Source organism: Bubalus kerabau, unplaced genomic scaffold (assembly GCF_029407905.1).
Source record: "Bubalus kerabau isolate K-KA32 ecotype Philippines breed swamp buffalo unplaced genomic scaffold, PCC_UOA_SB_1v2 scaffold_26, whole genome shotgun sequence".
NCBI lineage: Eukaryota > Metazoa > Chordata > Mammalia > Artiodactyla > Bovidae > Bubalus > Bubalus kerabau.
In genome coordinates this window covers 6,395,347-6,403,189 of record NW_026577880.1, presented here as the reverse complement: position 1 = coordinate 6,403,189, position 7,843 = coordinate 6,395,347, and positions in this window count along the sequence as shown.

Here is a 7,843-nt window from a genome sequence, read left to right as displayed (position 1 = left end):
AAGTCAGGGACACTGTGGATTTGGGAGGGGCCCTTCGTTACTCAACTGGGTTTGGTGCAATCGAAGAGGGCCTCATCTCGAATGGAGGCAGGAACGTCAGGGGTCCTCTCCATTTCTGACTCGGGTCGCAGGGTACCTGCAGAGTATGGAGAAGAGAGTCACGCCTCGTCTTTTGTGGAGGAGTGGATTTCCCCTTGCCTTTCGAGTTGTTCACGGAGTGACAGGCCACTTGTTGAGCTGAGTGTGGAACCTGCGGGTTTTTCCGGACGATGCACGGGGGTGTCAGTGCCCCTTCGTGTTGTGCCTTCATCCACAGGGATGCCTTCAAAGAGGTTTCCGGGCATCGGGTTCTTTTCAAGAGCGTACCGGAAAATTGGGGTCTTTCAGCATGTGGTACCACCCACGAGGCTACGTCTCGAATTTCCTCGGGAGACCGGCCTCATCCTGAGGTGCGCCGGGAAGGTCGGGAACCCCTTGCAGACAAAGCAGGGGAATCGACCCACCGCTCGCGATCAGAAGGGGAGAAGGGGCTCAGATGAAGTGGTGCCGGGAACCTCGGTGGTCCCCTCGAGTGAGACTGGTATGTCACGGCACTTTTGAGGTCGCATCAAGGGTGCCAAGTACAGTTTTGCACTTCAAGACGGAACGTGGGAATTCTCTGGAGATGCTGTAGCGGGCAAGGGCCTCATATTGCGATGACGAGGGAAACATGTGGTTTTTCTCGAGTTGAGGCGGGATTCTCGAGTTACAACGGGGAATTCAAGCTTCCTCTTGTGTTGGCCCAGGAAGTCCAATCTTCCATTCAACTTGTCAGAGAGAGCTGGGGGTTGCTCTCGAGTCACTTCAGGGCAAAGAGTCCTCATCTAGGGTTGGGTCCAGGACGTAATGTTCCTCTCCAGGGGCGACAGGGATATCGGGGTCGCATTCCAGTCTCACCCGGTGAGTCACGCCTCATCTCGAGTGGAAGCAAAGGACTCCACTATCCTCTCGAGTCGCGACACGTAACTCTTGGAGCCCAATGAGTGGCCTAAAGGGAGTCAAGCGTCCTGTGTAGCTTGGACAGAAGGTTCACGCTTGATCTGCATACCATGCAGTTAAAGATGGCCCTCCTCTCGTGATGACGGGGGCGTCTCATGGGTTTTCTCGAGCTGCGGCGCCAGTGTGGGGTTTCTCACGAGATATGATGGGGAGTTCAGGGATCCTCTTGTGCAGCGCCAGAGAAGCCTGACTCCATGCGTGTGGCCAGGCAGATCGCGTCATTGCTCTCGAGACATGGGAGGGACTAGGGCCTCAAGAGGCATTTAAGAAGGACTCTCAAGGTCTTTCTTGGGTTGGGGCGGGAAACACTCATTTCCCTCGACCTCTACAGGGGACCTTAGGGAACTTCCCAGGTGCCTTTGAGAGGTGAGGGATACTTAAGAGTTAGAGGGGCCTCTCGGGACTCCACTAGGTTTGACGAAATGAAAGAGGGCCTCATCTCGATTGGAGGCAGGAACCTCAGGCTTCCTCTCCATTTCTGACTCCGACCGCAGGGTCCCTGCAGAGTTGGGACAGGAGAGTCAGGCCTCGTCTTGTCTGAGTAACGGAACTCTGCTTGCCTCTCGAGTCGTTCAGGGGGTCTCAGGGCCCTTGACAAGCTGTGTGTGGAACCTGCGGGTGTTTCCAGAAGATGCATGGGGGTGTCAGTGCCCCTTCGTTTTGTGCCTTCCCCCACAGGGTTGCCTTCAAAGTGGTGTCCGGGCATCGGGTTCATTTCAAGAGCGGACCGGGAAATTGGGGTCATTCTGCATGTGGCACCACCCACGTGGCTCATCTCGAATTTCCTCGTGAGACCAGCATCATCCTGAGGTGCGCCGGGAAGGCCGGGAACCCCTTCCACACAAAGTAGGGGAATCGATTCTCCTGTCGCGATCAGGAGGGGAGATGGGGCTCAGATGAAGTGGTGCCGGGACCCTCGGTGTTCCACTCGAGGGAACCCGGCGTTTCAGGGAACTTTAGGGGTCGCATCAAGGGAGCCAAGTACCGTTTCCCACTTCAGGACAGAACATGGGACTTCCCTGGAGACGCTGTAGCGGGCAAGGGCCTCATCCTGTGAAGACGTTGGAACCACGTCGTTTTTCTTGAGTTGCATCGGGATTCTCGAAAATGACAGGAATTTCAGGTCTCTCTTGGGTTGGCCCTGGGAAGCCCAAACTTCAATTCGAGTTGCGATGGAAAGCTGGGGGTTCTGCTCGAGTCACTACAGGGCCAAAGAGACCTCATCGAGGCGTGTGTCCAGGACCTAATATTCCTCTCAAGGGAAGACAGGGATCCCGGGTTTCCATTCCAGACTCCCCCGGGGAGTCAGGACTGGCCTGGAGGGGAAGCAAAGGACTCCGCTTTCCTCTCAAGTCGCGACACGGATCTCTTGGAGCCCACTGAGTGGACTCAAGGGTGTCGAGCCTCCTCTTCAGTTTGGAGAGAGGACTCGGGATTGCTCTCCAGGCCAGGCAGGAAAAGAAGGCCCTCATCTCGCGATGACGGGGGCGTCTCATGGGTTTCCTCAGGCTGCTGTGCCCATGGGGGTTTTCTCACGAGGCACGACGAGGACCTCAGGGAGCCTCTCGTGCGGCGCCAGGGAAGTCAGGTCTCCATGCGCATAGCGAGGGGGAGCTGGTCATCACTCTCGAGTCATGGGAAGCGGCTAGGTCCTCAAGAGGCGTTGAAGAAGGACTCTCGAGGTCTTTCTCGGGTTGCGGCGGGAAACCCTCGTTTCCCTCAACTTCTGCAGGGGACCTTAGGGAACTTCCCAGGGTGCCTCTGAGAGGTGAGGGATGCTGTGTAGTTGGCAGGGCTTCTAGGGACTCTGCTGGGTTCGGCGCAATGGAAGAGGGCCTCATCTCGAGGGGAGGCAGGAACCTCAGGCTTCCTCTCGGTTTCGGACTCCGACTGCACGGTCCCTGCAGTGTTGGGACAGGAGAGTCATGCCTCGTCTTGTCTGAGGAATGGAATTCTGGTTGCCTCTCGAGTTGTTCCGGGAGTCTCAGGCCCCTTGTCAAGCTGTGTGTAGACCCTGCGGGTTTTTCCGGATGATGCATGGGGGTGTCAGTGCCCCTTCGTGTTGTGCCTTCACCCACAGGGTTGCCTTCGAAGAGGTGTCCGGGCATCGGGTTCTTATCAAGAGCGGACCGGAAAATCAGGGTCGTTCGGCACGTGGCACCTCACACGTGGCTAGTCTCGAATTTCCTCCTGAGACCGGCCTCATCCTGAGGTGCGCCAGGAAGGCCGGGAACCCCTTCCAGACCACGCAGGGGAATCGACTCTCCTGTCGCGATCATGAAGGGAGAAGGGGCTCAGATGAAGTGGTGCCGGGACCCTCGGTGTTCTCCTCGAGGGAACCCAGCGTGTCGGGGAACTTTTGCGGTCGCATCAAGGGTGTCAAGTACCGTGTCACCCTTCAGGGCGGAACATGGGACTTCCCTGGAGACACCGGGAAGTTTGGTGTTCCCCTGGAGTGAGACCAGTATGTTGGGGAACTTTGGGGTCGCATCAAGGGTGCCAAGTAGCATTTCGAACTTTAAGATGGAACGTGGGACTTCTCTTGATACTCTAGCTGGCAAGGGCCTCATATTGCGATGAAGGGGGAACCACATGGTTTTTAAGACTTGAGGCTGAATTCTCGAATTACGATGGGAAATTTAGACTTCCTCTTGTGTTGACCGTGGGAAGACCAATCTTTCATTCAAATTGTGAGGGAGAGATGGAGGTTGCTCTCGAGTCACTGTAGGGCAAAATAGACCTCATCTAGGCTTGTGTCTAGGACATAATGTTCCACTCCAGGGGCGACAGGGATCTCGGGGTTGCATTCCAAACTCACCCGGGGAGTCAGGCCTCGTCTCCAGGGAAGCAAAGGACTCCGCTCTCCTCTCGAGTCGCACCGGGTATTTCTAGGACCCATCTGAGTGGCCTAAAGGGAGTCAATACTCCTGTGAAGTTTGGAGAGAGGACCAGGAATTGCTCTCCAGGTCAGGCAGGAAAAGAAGGCCCCCATCTCTCCTTGACGGGGGCATCTTGTGGTTTTTCTCGAACTGCGGCGCCAGTGTGGGTTTTCTCACGAGGTACGATGGGGTACTCAGGGAGCCTCTTGTGTGGTACTAGGGAAGTCAGTTTTCCTGCTCGTGGCGAGGGGAGCGCGTCCTTGCTCTGGAGTCATGGTAGGGGAATCGGGCATCAAGAGACGTTGAAAAAGGACTCTCCAAGTCTTTCTCGGGTTACTTCTGGAAACTCTGGGTTCCCTCGACTTGTGCCAGTGACCTCAGGTAGCTTCTCACGGAGCCTCTGAGAATTCAGGGATACTGTGGTGTTGGGAGGGGCCTCTCGGGACACCACTGAGTTTGGTTCAATGGAAGAGGGCCTCTTCTCTATTTGAGGCAGGAACCTCAGGGTTCCTCTCCATTTCTGACTCCAATTGCAGGGTCCCTGAAGAGTTGGGACAGGAGAGTAAGGCCTCGTCTTGTGTGAAGGAATGCAACTTCACTTGCCTCTAGAGTTGTTCACGAGGTGACAGTCCACATTTGGAGCTGTGAGTGGAATCTGCGGGTTTTTCCAGACGATGCATGGGGATGTCAGTGTCCCTTCGTGTTGTGCCTTCATCCACAGGGTTGCCTTCGAAGAGATGTCCGGGCGTCAGGTTCTTATCTAGAGTGGACCGGGAATTTGGGATCTTTCAGCATGTGGCACCAACCATGAGGCTACTTTTCGAATTTCCTCATGAGACCGGCCTCATCCGGAGGTTCGCGGGGAACGTCGGGAACCCCTTGCAGGCAAAACATGGGAATCGACCCTTCTGTCGCGATCAGGAGGGGTGAAGGGGCTCACAGGAAGTGGTGCCGTGAACTTTGGTGTTTCCCTCGAGTGAGACCGGTATGTCAGGGAACTTTGGGGGTCGCATCAAGGGTGCCAAGTACCGTTTTGTACTTCAGGATGGAACGTGGGACTTCCCTTGATACGCTGTAGCGATCAAGGGCCTCATCTTGCGATGACGGGGGAGCCACGTGGTTTTTCTCGAGTTGCGGCGGGATTCTCGAGTTACGACGGGGATTTCAGGCTTCCTCTTGTGTTGGGCCAGGGAAGTCCAATCATCCATTCGAGTTGCGAGGGAGAGCTGGGGGTTGCGCTCGAGTCACTGCAGGGCAAAGGAGACCTCATCTAGGCTTGTGTCCAGGACCTAATGTTCCTCTCCAAGGGCCACAGGGATCTCAGGTTTGCATTCCAGACTCACCCAGGGAGTCAGGCCTCATGTCGAAGGGAAGCAAAGGACTCCGCTCTCCTTTCGAGTCGCGACGGGCACCTCTTGGAGCCCACTTTGTGGCCTCAAGGGAGTCAAGCGTCCTGTGAAGTTTGGAGAGAGGACTTGGGACTGCTCTCCAGGCCGTGCAGGAAAAGATGTCCCTCATCTCGCGATGACGGAGGGATCTTGTGGGTTTTCTCGAGCTGCGGCACCAGTGTGGGGTTTCACACGAGGTACGACGGGGAGCTCAGGGAGCCTCTCGTGTGGCGCCAGGGAAGTCAGGTCTCCATGTGCGTGGCGAGGGGGAGCGCATTATTGCTCTCGAGCTATGGTAGGGGAATCTGACCTCAAGACACATTGAAGAAGGACTCTCGAGGTCTTTCTTCGGTTGTGGCAGGAAACCCTTATTTCCCTCGACTTTTGCCGATGGTCTCAAGGAGCTTCTCAGAATGCCTATGAGAAGTCAGGGATACTGTGGAGATGGGAGGGGCCTCTCGGGACTCCACTGGGTTTGTTTTCATGGAAGAGGGCCTCATCTCGGGTTGAGGCAGGAACCTCAGGTTTCCTCTCCATTTCTGACTCAGATCGAAGTGTGCCTGCAGAGTTGGGATTGGATACTCAGGCCTCGTCTTGTCTGAGGAAGGGAACTCCGCTTTCCTCTCTCATTGTTTAAGGGGTGACAGGCCAGTTGTGGAGCTGTATGTGGATCCTGCAGGGTTTTCCGGACGATGAACAGGGTTGCCAGTGCCCCTTCGTGTAGTGCCTTCATCCACAGGGTTGCCTTAGAAGAGGTGTCTGGGCATCGGGTTCTTATCAAGAGCAAGACCGAGAAATCGGGGTCTTTTGGCACGTGGCACCAACACGAGGCTACGTCTCGAATTTCTTCGTGAGACTGGCCTCATCCTGAGGTGCGCCATGAAGGTCGGGAACGCCTTCTAGACAAAGCAGGGGGATCGACCTTCCTGCCGTGATCAGGAGCGGAGAAGGGGCTCAAATGAAGTGGTGCCAGGAACTTCGGTGTTCCCTTGGAGTGAGACTGGTATATTGGGGAAATTTTGGGGTCGCATCAAGGGTGCCAAGTAGCATTTCGAAATTTATGACGAAACATGGGACTTCTCTTGAGACTCTGTAGCGGGCAAAGGCGTCATATTGCGATGAATGGAGAACCACGTGGTTTTTAAGAGTTGCGGTGGGATTCTCGAGTTACAACGGGAAATTCAGACTTCCTCTTGTGTTGGCCCAGTGAAGACCAATCTTCCATTCGAATTGCAAGGGAGAGATGGGTGTTGCTCTCGAGTCACTGTAGGGCAAAATAGACCTCATCTAGGCTTTTGTCCAGGACATAATGTTCCTCTCCAGGGGCAACAGGGATCTCGGGGTTGCATTCCAGACTCACCCGAGGTAAGGCCTCGCCTCGAGGGGAAACAAAGTACTCTGCTCTCCTCTCAAGTCGCGACAGGTATCTCTTGGAGCCCATTGAGTGGCCTAAAGGGAGTAAAGCCTCCTGTGAAGTTTGGAGAAAAGACCAGGGATTGCTCTCCAGGTCAGGCAGGAAAAGAAGTCCCCAATCTCGCGATGACGGTGGGTTTTCCCGAGCTGCGGCACCAGTGTGGGGTTTCTCACAAGGTATGACGGGGAGCTCAGGGAGCCTCTCATGTGGTGCCAGGGAAGTCAGGTGTCCATGCGCATGGCGAGGGGGAGCGTGTCATTGCTCTCGAGTCATGGTAGGGGAATCCGTCCTCAAGACGCGTTGAAGACGGACTCTTGAGGTCTTTCTCGGGTTGCGGCAGGATACCCTGTGTTCCCTCGACTTGTGCCGGTGACCTCAGGGAGTTGCTCAGGGTGCCTCTGAGAAGACACTGATACTGTGGAGTTGGGAGGGGCCTCTCGGGACTCCACTGGGTGTGGTATAATACAAGAGGGCCTCATCTCGTGTTGAGGAAGGAACCTCAGGGTTCCTCTCCATTTCAGACTCCGATCTCAGGATTCCTGCAGAGTTGGGACAGGAGAGTCAGGCCTCGTATTCTGTGGAGAAATGAAACTTAGCTTGCCTCTCGAGTTGTTCACGAGGTAACAGGTCACTTGTCGAGCTGTATGTGGAACCTGCAGAATTTTCCAAAAGACGCACGGGTGTTCAGGGTCCCTCCTTGTTGTGCCTTCATCCTACGGGATGCATTCCAAGACGTGTACGGGCATCGGGTTCTTAATAGCTGACCGGGAAATGGGGTCTTTCCGCATGTGGCACCACCCACGAGGCTACATCTCCAATTTCCTCGTGAGACAGGCCTCATCCTGATGTGCGCTGGGAAGATCGGTAACCCCTTCCACACAAAGCAGGAGAAAAGACACTCCTGTTGCAATCAGGAGGGGAGAAGGGGCTCAAATGATGTGGTGCGGGGAACATGGGTGTTACCCTCGAGTGAGGCCTCTATGTTGGGGAACTTTGGGGGTGCCATCATGGGTGCCAAGTACCGTTTTGCACTTCAGTAGGAACGTGGGACTTCTTTTGAGACGCTGTGGCGGGCAAGGGCCTCATGCTGCGAAGACGATGGAACCACGTGGTTTTTCTCGAGT